The sequence below is a fragment of the Sus scrofa genome, chromosome 8 (assembly GCF_054392235.1).
Source record: "Sus scrofa isolate SSC_HxYL_T2T_F1_AM1 chromosome 8, Sscrofa_HxYL_maternal_Yorkshire_Landrace_v2.0, whole genome shotgun sequence".
NCBI classification, from domain to species: domain Eukaryota; kingdom Metazoa; phylum Chordata; class Mammalia; order Artiodactyla; family Suidae; genus Sus; species Sus scrofa.
The window spans coordinates 24,774,887-24,787,006 of record NC_139390.1 but is presented as its reverse complement, the minus strand read 5'-3'; positions in this window follow the sequence as shown (position 1 = coordinate 24,787,006).

Sequence of the window (12,120 nt, the reverse complement as noted above, 5' to 3'; positions counted from 1 at the left end):
GGAGCTTGGGGTTAAAAGACGCAAACTATTGCTTTTGGAATGGATTAGCAATGAGATCCTGGTGTGTAGCACTGGGAACTATGTCTAGTCACTTATGATGCAGCATGATAATGTGAGAAAAAGGAATATGTACATGTATGTGTAACTGGGTCAACATGCTGTACAGTAGGAAAAAATTCTATTGGGGAAATAACAATAAAAAATCTTTAAAAAGAAAAGAAAAAATAAAATAAAAAATGAAGTACTGTGAAATGATGTACTGTGAAGAAATGTAAAGCATTCAGAAAAGCAAACTCTCTCTCACACATGCCCCAGAACCAACCTCTATGTCCTTTTCCATTTATCCTGCTATATCTGGGCTACTAACTTTTTTGAGTCTGACCTTTGTAGGCATTTTATTCTATAGTTCCTTATAGGTCTCTGAGCATTAAAAACCAAAAAAAAGTGAATAAGACCTAGTCCAAATTTCTACAAATTCTCAGACAAGAGAATGAAATAGATGTAAAAACAGACATTTGTGAGATATTATAAAATAGTGAAAAATACAAACTGACCATATTCACTTACCCAGCAAGATTACCAGACCCAGGTGACTGCTACGTAAAGTAAGAAGGATCAGATTTCATCTGACTGAAATTGAATGAGACCCCCATGCAAAAGGTGCCATGCTGAGTCCCTCTAGTTTTTACAGCCCACTGAATCACTAATATAATAAAATCAATGTTTTAAACTACTACACATGAGGTAGTAAGAACATATAGAATCTATAAAAGCAAGTAATTAAACTGTGTGAGCATTAGAAAGTGGGAGTGAAAAAAATCACTCACCTTTGTATTTCACAGGTTATGTTTGGACACATTAAAGCAGCATTCAGTCTCTTTCTTCATCATTACTTCATCATTACCCGTACTATTTATCTTTTACTTCCTTCCTCCTTTATATTTCCCATAACATTTTTTCTGTCTTTTTTTTTTTTTTTACATTTAGCAACCAAGAATTTGTTCATGTTTCATTGTTGAAATTTTATTTGGTATATATATATATATATATATATATATATATATATGTATATGTATATTTTTTTTGTCTTTTTTTCCCTTCCAATCTTATTGCCTTCCAGATCAACCACGTGCCTCACTTGGGAAGTCATAACATTTCATTCTCACTTCCAGTTACCATGTTACTTGGTAACTATGCATTTACTCTAAACTGTATCCTACTCTGTGCGCCAGTGTAATTCTAAATTCTGAAACTTATCTAATAGGTGATTTATGAATTAAATGGGTTAGGAAAAATGCCTAACAGAGAAAGGAAAGGAGGCCAGAAAGTACAATGAAGTAAGATCAGATCATTAGGACACAGTTCTCCACGAAGCGTCTATTACTACCTACATTTTTAGTCTTGACTTATTATCAGATGCTTCTTTGATCATGTCTAGACTTTCCTGATTTACTGTGGTGTTTATAACCTCCATTCGTAGTAGAATATCTTTTCTTGAAAATTATTGTATTTTTTAAGACCAATGATATATTTATTGCTTTCCACCATTCGAATGTATACTACACTCTCAGATCAGTATAATTTTTCATGTCAAGGAAGAATTCCCAACTCTGAGAAACCACTTCCAATCCTTTGAAAAACACTCTTGGAGGAAATATGATCACTCTTTTTTCTCTTAAGAATAAATTATTACATGTCATTTTGATGACTCTTTTGTCTCAAGAATAAATCATTACATATTTTTCCCATCTTTTTTTGGGGAGTGGGGGGCTGCACCTGTGGAATATGGACGTTCCCAGACTAGGGGTTGAGTCAGAGCTACAGCTGCTGGCCTATACCACAACTACAGCAATGCTAGATCCAAGCCATGTCTGCAGACTACACAATAGCTCACAGCAATGCCAGATCCCCAACCCACTGAGCAATACCAGGGATTGAACCCACATCCTCATGAATACTATTTGGATTCATTTCTGCTACATGATGGGAACTCCCCATTTTTTCCCATCTCATATTTTTGTACAGGCTTTCAGGTAATTCACTTTCAAGTAATAAGTTTCAGGATCCATGCATTTGGAAAATATAGTTTTGTATTTTTTTCTTTCTAAGGCTGCACCCGCAGCATATGGAAATTTCCCAGGCTATGGGTTGAATTGGAGCTGCAGCTGCCACAGTCACAGCAACATTAGATCCAAACTGCCTCTGTGACCTACACTGCAGCTTGTGGCAACATCATCCTTAACCCACTGAGTGAGGCCAGGAATCAAACCTGCATCCTCACAGACACTGTGGGGTTCTTAACCTACTGAGCCACAATGAGAACTCTACAAAACATAGCTTTGTATATAAGATGTCTATATTCTTTGTATATAATGATGCTAGATAAAATCATTTGCCATCTGGATGGGAAACGTCCCTTATCTGAAAGTGACATACCAATATTGAGCCGGAGGAGGAGAAGAATGAAGAGGAAGTGCTAAAACTAACAGAAAACTGACTATGCACTAGGCACAGGTGTTCCAGGGCTTTGCTGTTTTAGATCACTTAATCCAACAAGAACCCTATTTGTATGTTAATGTGTGGACCATGCCTGACACGTATTAGGTATTAAATGAGTGTGAGATTCCTCGTTCTCTCTTGGATTGAATGATACAACTTATTTGGGCTTTCTTATATATCAGGGGTAAAAACAAATCTCAGTGTATACTCCTGACATTTAAAGTTATTTATGGAGTTCTCTTGTGGTGTAGCAGATGAAGACTGGTGTTGTCACTGCAATGGCTTGGGTTGCTGTTGTGATGCGGGTCCTATCCCTGCCCCATGAACTTTCACATGCTGCAGGTGCAGCCAAAAAAAATTATTTATATTGAAAATATTTTTGCCTCTTTTCTTGTTTTCTGTAATTCATATTGTTTACAATAATTTTTCACTCTTCTCTCCAATCTCAACCGATGCATTTTTTCTGAAATATTAAAAATCACAATATTATACACATTAATTTAGAATAGAAGGACTCTTCTCACTTTAACTTTCCAATAATGTTTAAGAAGGTGGTAGGTGATTTTTATCAGGCTTGTTCAATCCTTAAGTCATTTATCAGGCTTGGAAAACCATATTAATTCTGTAGCTCTTCCAGTAATAGAGTAACATCTACTCTGTTTCCATTGAGTTAATTTCATTAAAGTAAACACTACTTGCCTGAAGTCAGGAAAATTTTTACTTGAAATTCAATACTTTTACATCTTTTCCACCTCTGAGTTTTTAATAGACTGCTAAAATTCAATATAATATATAAAGAAATTAAACTCCAAGCTCAATATCAGTGTTCAGGTTTTACAGGGTCTTCAGTTTTAATACCACATTTGATCAGTTTAACAAGGGTTAAATCAAAGATCACTATTTTTATTTTTTATTTATTTATCTTTTTGGGGGGCCACACCCAAAACATATGGAGGTTCCCAGGCTACGGATTGAATTGGAACTGCAGCTACTGGCTTATGCCACAGCCACAGCAACACCAGATTTGTGCTGGGTCTGTGACCTACAACACAGCTCATGGAAATGCTGGATTCTTAACCCACTGCATGGGCCAGGGATCAAACCCATGTCCTAATGGATACTAGTTGGGCTCATTACCACTGAGCCGCAATGGGAACTCCAAAGATTACTATTTTTTCTTTTAATTTTTAAATCATTTTTATTTTTTCTATCATAGTTGGTTCACAGTGTTCTGTCAATTTCTCCTGTACAGCATAGTGACCCACTTACACACACACACACACACACACACACACACACATATACATTCTTTTTCTCACATTATCCTCCATCATGTTCCATCATTAGTGACTAGATATAGTTCCCTGTGCTATACAGCAGGATCTCATTGCTTATCTATTTCTTAAATGTTTTTATTGACATCCCTTCCATAATTTTATTTGTAAACTTACTAATAACTTTAGAGGAATGCTGAGTAACACTAAAAAGTGATTAAGATTTTTTTTTTCAGAAAAGTGTTATAGAATAAACAGTTTCTATTCTAATATATAGAAAATTCAGTCTACGATCAATAAATTTTCTAACACATTTCTATCTTTCTATAGAAAACTAATAAAATACCTAACATTAAGTATATAAATACATCATAGCAAATGCTTCTGTTATATTAATGTCATAATTTTCCCTTTCCTATGATATATAAAATATTTCTCATTTGCCTAAATTGCTCCACATTTGACTTAAACACATACACATCAAAGTAGAGGTAAGCTTTACTGTTTATACAATTTATTCAACAATCAAACCAATATAGTTTTCACATTAAAAATGAACAACACAGGGAGTTCCTGATGTGGCACAGTGGAAATGAATCTGACTAGTATCCATGAGGGTTTGGGTTTGAGCCCTGGCCTTGCCTAGTGGGTTGAGGATCCAGCGTTGCTGTGAGCTGTGACGTAGGTTGCAGATTTGGCTCTAATCCCATGTTGCTGTGGCTTTTGGTATACGCTGGCACCTGTAGCTCTGATTCAACCCCTAGCCTGGGAACTTCTAATGACATTGGTGTGGCCCTAAAAAGCAAACAAGCAAACAAAAACACTATAAAACCAATAAAATAAATATTGAAACTTTTATTAATGTACTATTTTTTTTGTTTGTTTTTTGTTTAAATAATATAGTTACACCTGCAACCTGTGGAAGTTCCCGGGTCAGGGATTGAATACGAGTCACAGCGGTGATCTATGCTACAGCTGTGCCAATGACGAATCCTTTAACCTGCTGCTGATGGGCTGGAGATTAAACCATGACTTCACAGAGACCCAGTCCACTGAGGTGGGATTCTTAGTCCACTCACCATGGCAGGAACTCCTCAATGTACTATATTGCTGAATTGAATTACTACTCAAAATATGGATACAATAATGACTGCTGTGGCCTAGGTTCATTTAACCTGGTTATGAAAATACTGCCGTGTGTGAAGTGCTGGCTTAATTATTGTTTGCTTCTGTTCAGATTATTAAAAAAAAAAAAAAAAACCTCAATTTTACCAAGGTTCCAAGACAGTATTTGGGTTTCACCTGACAGTTATCCTTTGTGCAGTACTAAGGATAACTTTGTCTCATTATTTCATGATAATATAAGTAATATGCCTTGGCTAGAGATTTTAAACAAAAGGAAAACACTTAGAAAGTGATTAGAAAACCACACATAGACACAGAGCAATGAAAATCCACTGTATATTTGATGGTAGTTAGCCAGATATTCAAAGATAATATACAGTGATATGTGTGAGAAGCACATATATGTAACTCATTAAAATCTTTGAAAAGTAAAATACATATTCAAGGATCTCTGGACTCCAGGGCAACCACTGTGTACCTCCAGGTACCTATGAACCTAGAGAAACATGTATATCATCATCTTGTTACTTCTAATATTTGTTAACCATGGTGAAATTTGAGTTTACTTATCATTTTGAAAAAGAAGTATTGGAAACTCATGATTATTGAATGAAATCATAATGAGATAAAATATACTCTGAATTTATACGTCACAAAAATGTTCCTCATGATGTCTGAAATTTGAGAGGATATAAAAAGTCTGAAAATTATCATTGACTAGATAATCAACTTTTGAAGTAAATCATTGTAATGGAAATGCTTAAAGACACAGCACTGAGACAAAAAGAGGTAGTAAACTCTGTGTTATAAGCACTTCTGTTTTATATTGTATTTACTGCCATGTCTCTCTCATTCTTAGTTTGTTGACTGCCTAGCCTGTATTTTCTGACACAGCCCCAATTTCAAAAAAATATGTTCTGAAACAACATGTCTCGGCTGGATTTCTTACACTAGGATGTTTCAAATATCTTTTATCACAACATCTTTTAGCAAAAAAAAAGTAAATTTTCTTTCAACAAAGCATTTTAAAATTTGTATTCATTCCAATACCACTATGACAAATGATCTCTCAAAGTCCTTAGGAAAAATCTAACCCAATAATTAAAAGATTGTTTCAACCTGAATGTGGAAATTTCTAAGATTCAAGCAGTTCACCAAGATCCTGGGTTGGGTTCAGAGGACAGAAATGTAAGATGCAAACAGCTGAGGAAAAGAAAGCATGCCTGCCAAAAATGTCATCAAATAAATGATCCTCTAAATCTTCCAGTACGCAGAATTTTTTATTTTATTTTTTTATTTTTATTTATTTATTTATTTTTATTTTTTTGTCTTTTTGCCTTTTCCAGGGCCGCTCCTGCGGCATATGGAGGTTCCCAGGCTAGGAGTCTAATTGGAGCTGTAGCTGCCAGCCTACGCCACAGCCAGAGCAAGGCGGGATCCAAGCCGCGTCTGCGACCTACACCGCAGCTCACTGCAATGCCAGATCCTTAACCCACTGAGCAAGGCCAGGGATCACACCCACAACCCCATGGTTCCTAATCGGATTCGGTAACCACTGCGCCACGACGACGGGAACTCCAGAATTTTTTATTTTAAATACTAACTCTATTAGCCACAGTTCTTAAACATAAAGCTTGACTTAATCAAATTGACAATTAAGTTAATGAGTAAGTTATGTGTAGCTATATTGACAGATTTTATACAGTTATATATCTGTAAATATATGTTTATAAACATGCGCATATGTACATAAATGTATATATAAATTGGAGTTAATTTTGTTGAGTTGATTATATAAATGAATAAATGTGTATTTATATATTTTAATTTTAATGTTTATATCATTAATATCCATTTTAACAAAAATATACATAAAAGCTGACTGATAATAATAATGAATCAGACTTTTCTTTAAAGAGATATGTTAAAGGATATACTGAATTAAATTTTAAGTTCTCATTTGAAGACAAATATTCCTCTTATAAGTTACCTTATTTCTTATCTCCGTAAAGGAAGATAAAGATTTTAACTGATAATGACTTCTGCTAAGAATGATATGCAAAATATTAGTCAACTATCAGGACTTTGGGCACTGAAAAATCAAGGCTACCTTTGTAAACAACAATGTGAGCCAACCAGTGAGTACAGATTAATATCAAACCTGCCTAACACTGGAAATATAAACAAAGACACATATATTGCTGTGTAAAGCAAGTGAGCCATGAAAACAGAGGAAATTGCAAGGTTATGCTAAGTAGGTCTCAAGTTGGAAGACAGAATAAAATTTGTCATTTGTTTATTTCCCATGGCCATTGCTGGCTAAGAATTGATTAGAAGATTACAAAGAATGAACAGCAAAGAGTGGTCAAGTATATTTAAACCTGCTTTATCACATAGGAGTTGTTCGAACTTATGCACGTTCCTCAACCTGTTTCCTCATTTGCAAAACAGGGAAAATAAGTTCTTTCCTGAGGACTTGTTTGGAAGTTTTAATTAATAACTATATCTTTAAAAAATACTGAGAATGGAGCCTAGCACTTAATACATGCCAGATACTATTATTTCTGGTGACAATCATAATTCTATGAACTGTGTCTGATAACTTTCTATTAATTAGCGGTCTGAAATTGAGAAATAAACTTAAAGTGAGATCTTTTTCTTAAAATCTTTAAGTTAGACTTGATTTTAACATAGCTCGGAGTAAAGTTACCTTGTAAATATAACTAAATTATGTTTATTTTGCATACTGAGTCTAAAGATATGCACACTAAATTAAGCTCTTACATTATAAAAACAACAATCTTTGCCATAAATATTTCACTGCCCACTTATATCATAAAGGTAACATATTCTGCCTTCATAACTCTTCCGTAATATGAGACCAGGGAATACCCATTTAAGGTGGAAGTATAAACCAGGTGTTTCTGCTTGATGCCATATTTACTATAAAATGTTTCTAAAGACAAAAGATTTATGGCCACTCTTCTGAGGCTATTTATTCTTTATATAAAATTGCATGATCAGCTATGGATAATTTGTATGATGTAGTACAAGTTTTATGCTATGAAAGTGTGTATTTCAGAAATGAAATACATACATGTATAGGGTTTCATTGACCTTGACTTCATTCCTTTTTGGAAGAAAATAATCACCTGCATGTTTCCAAGAAGAGTTAATACAATGAGGCAGAAGCAGTACTATCGAGGAGGAATTAGATTTCAGATTATATTAATCACTATCTACATCCTCTCAACTTTGTGACATAGAAATCAAGGACAAAAAATTAAGGCCAAGGATTGAAACAGAAACATTGTGCCAAAGTGATGACATACAGTTTCCGAAAACTGTTGTTATAATTCACTTTAAATCAAACGATTTATATATGTTTGAACTATAGGATATTTATCTCTTTAAAAAAATAATAAAAGGAGTTTAGTTCAGGAAAAAAAAAACTAGGCAGCATAGTCATTATTTGCAATTATATTCCAAAATTAGCTGACTTTTCAATAGCATTATTGTGAAATAAATATATTATCTGAGGAAATAAATGAATTTAAATACACTTTCCTGCTTGGATTAGCTTCTGCCAATAAAACAAGCACGGTGTTTGCTACTGTGTAACATAGTTTAATGGAAACCCCAAAGTAACAAAGAAGTATTGTTACATTAAGCATGAATGATCATTTTGTGACTTAGAGGCATTTGTCACTTTAAGCTTTATTATCTTAGAATATGTGAAAATTACAGAATAGTTTTCATTATTAACAAACAAGCATCCATGATTTTTGTAAAAATTACCTTTTGACAATTTCTGAAATGCTCTTCCTCAAACTATTAATACTAGTTTTTTAGTAGAACATACTCAGGAGACAGTAGATCTGAATTTATAAACAAAACATTATCCATAATGAGCATACTTTCCACCTTTACTCTGTGGGGAGACTACACCTAAATTGGGGTTTCAGGTGCTAATAACAAATATTTCATCAAAGTGTGTTAAAAGAACTCAAATTATTACTGATTTTAGTATGAAATAAAACATAAATGTTAACCACTGGATGCAATATTATAAGGAAATAATGAAGGCTTTGTTTTTCTACTTCATATTCAACATTAGTTTTCTTTATTACTTTCCCTTGTTGTAAAAAATATGACCTCAACACAGGTGACATTATGAATAATTAGAACTTTATTTTAAATATAGTACAATTTCTACTACATTAAACCTAATTTTATTTTCATTTTTACTTATTTTATTTATTTTCTCTCTCTTTCTGTGTCTTCCATTCTGTTGCTTTGTTTCCATTGCAGTTTATTGCAAAGAGATTAGCTTCCCTCTCTGGTTATTATTTTCAAAATAAAATGACAACTTTCTTCAAGTTTTAATGACATAAGTTTAGGTCTTGATATTATGTTCTCTGTAAATGAAAATATAACATTATCACAACAAAATTATAACAGCAGTAGAAAATATTTCTGAAAATAATTTAAATCATTAATTCCATTTTATCTTTCATTCTTACTAAAAGGAAAATTGGACTATAGGATTTTAACCACAAAAGCACAGCTTGCTATGTTTCAGTTAGTGCCTAGAGAAATAGTCACTATCTGTCTATTCTGAGGAGGAAACTTATGGGGGGGTGAGCATTTTTTAAAAGCCATTTTAAATAGCTGTGATTTTTTTTTTTTATTGTATTAGAAATGCAGGAATTGTTACACATTTTCACAGAGACATACAGGCATATATAAGCCATATTCCCAAACGGTCTTTTTTAAATAATTAACCTGATCATTTTTTGCGTAACTGAGAATATGGAGAAATAAAGATTCTAAAATCCAATGTGAATTCCTTATGTATAACTTACAAGCTTGTTACCCAGGTGACGATGTCATCTATACTTGGTAGAGCAATTTAGATTCACTGTAATTTGTATAGAAGTGTCAATTTATTTGTTTGATATTCAAATGTGATACTATGCTCAGCTTGAAATACTATTTTTATATTTTCCCATCAGCCATTTCTGGATGTGACTTCATATTATTGTACATAAGATTTAATTCTCCATTATTTACTTTTAAATGAATAATTCATGTAGTTCAAAATTCTACTCACAAAGCATAACCATATATGCATACAACTATATATTTATTTATGGTTATACATAGAATATAGTTTTATATATTTATAAAATATGAAAATAAAGATGAATAAAGTCATTCATCTTTGACATATAAAAGACCACTAAATATAGTGTCAACAATAAAATGGTCCTCAATATATATATAAACCCTGAAAGCAATAACCTCTTTTTGCCCTTTTCACTGCCTTTACAAGTCTGGAACATCTGGGGATTCAATTGAAGAGCTAAGAAAGCTTTGAAAAATTCTGTTCTTACCAACACCTGATTTTTGACCTTGAGGTTCTCATCTGTTCTCTTTATATGAATTCTGTAACACATTCAGAGTATATTCCTAATATAATACTATCTTTGACATTTCCTGGTAAAAATAATAGTAAAAAATTAGTTTCTTAAAAGTTAAATATCATATTTCTGAAATATCTGCTAACACTGAAATAATGGAAGCCATTAAAATAACGTAACACAAGTTAGTCTTTTAGTTAATTTCTACCAGTAAAGTGTCATGTGTTTGTAAGTTATTTTATGATAATACATTTACATAGAAATAAATTTGTTTGAAGAAGAAATTCTAAAAAGAAAAATAGGAATTTGTGAACAGACTTGTGGTTGCTAAGGGGGAGGGGAAGGGAGCAGGATGGACTGGGAGTCTGAGGTTAATAGAAGCAGACTTTGGAATGAATGGGCAATGAGATCCTGCTGTATAGCACTGGGAACTATGTCTAATCACTTCTGATGAATCTATACATGTATGTGTAACCAGGTCAACATGCTGTATGGTAGAAAATTAACAGAACACTGTAAACCAGATATAATGAAAAAATAAAAAATTTAAAAAGAAGAAAAATAGGAATTTTTTATCAAAAGCATAACTACCTAAGTGTTTAATCTTTATTTTTGATAGTATTTCCTTCCACAAATGGCCAAGCTTCCAAAATAAAAAGCAAAATAAAATATTCAGTGATGTGAGCACAAGTGTCAATTATGCTTTTACAGACAATTGGTTTTAAAAGGTTGTAAATTTAGAAAAAAGCTTAAAAAATAGTTTATCAATGAGTTAATTTCCCAAATAGAATCACACATTTTCTCTACCTTAATTAAGTTACTGGTTTCTATTTTTTACTAATTTCCTTAAATTTGATCTTAATTCAGCAAGAGAAAGCCCAATAAATTCTTTTCCTGAACTGTCTTCTTAGTTTGCATCCGTTTTCTTACATAATATTGCAGTCTGAAAGTTCCCTGAGGACAAGATTTCAGTCTTAATCAACTTAGATTTTCGATGATAGATTCTCCAATGAATGGATATTACATAACTATTTAATATGACCTAATCATACAAAATATATTCAACCTGAGGTTCTTTGCCTTCTGCATCAAGCTGCTCTGACTATTATGTATTGAGACATCATTAATCACCCAGTGGTTGCCTGGATACATGCTACACACACTGTCACAAAAAAAGAATACTTTTAGACATATTCCTTTTCAGTTCCTCTGCTTTTAGCTGCCTTAGTTAAAATTTCATAAAAAAAAATAAGCCTTTCAAGTATTTATTTGAGTAAATGAAAAACTATGTAGAGTTCAAGAGTATCGCTGTATTCTTACAGATTCCATTCTAAAGAAAAAATTCTCAATCAGGTATTTCTTCTGATTTCACGAGAACTTCAACACTTGCTATTATGAAGTGATTTTGATTCCAAAATGTCTTTTTGTATGTTTTCTCTAATAGGCAAGTTCCTTATTAATGGAGACCAGACATTCCAATATTAATTTTGAATATATTTATAGCTACTTTAAACTCTCTCTTGACATGCAAACCTATATGACTCTCACATTCTATCCAGTATCTCCAAGAAGGGTAACAAGGAGATCGAACTTTGTCCTAATAAAACTCTCTAAAATCTAGAACATTTTGTTACAAATGAAATAATGTTGATAAAGTAATGAAAAGAAGTCTTAATAAGTAACCCGATGTGTTTGCTTTTGGACATCTAAAAGTACCTGCAAATTTTCCTTTGGAAATGCCCAACAGACTTTGGGAAATATGAGTGTTTTTTATGCTTCTGTTTAGTGAATTTCTCTGT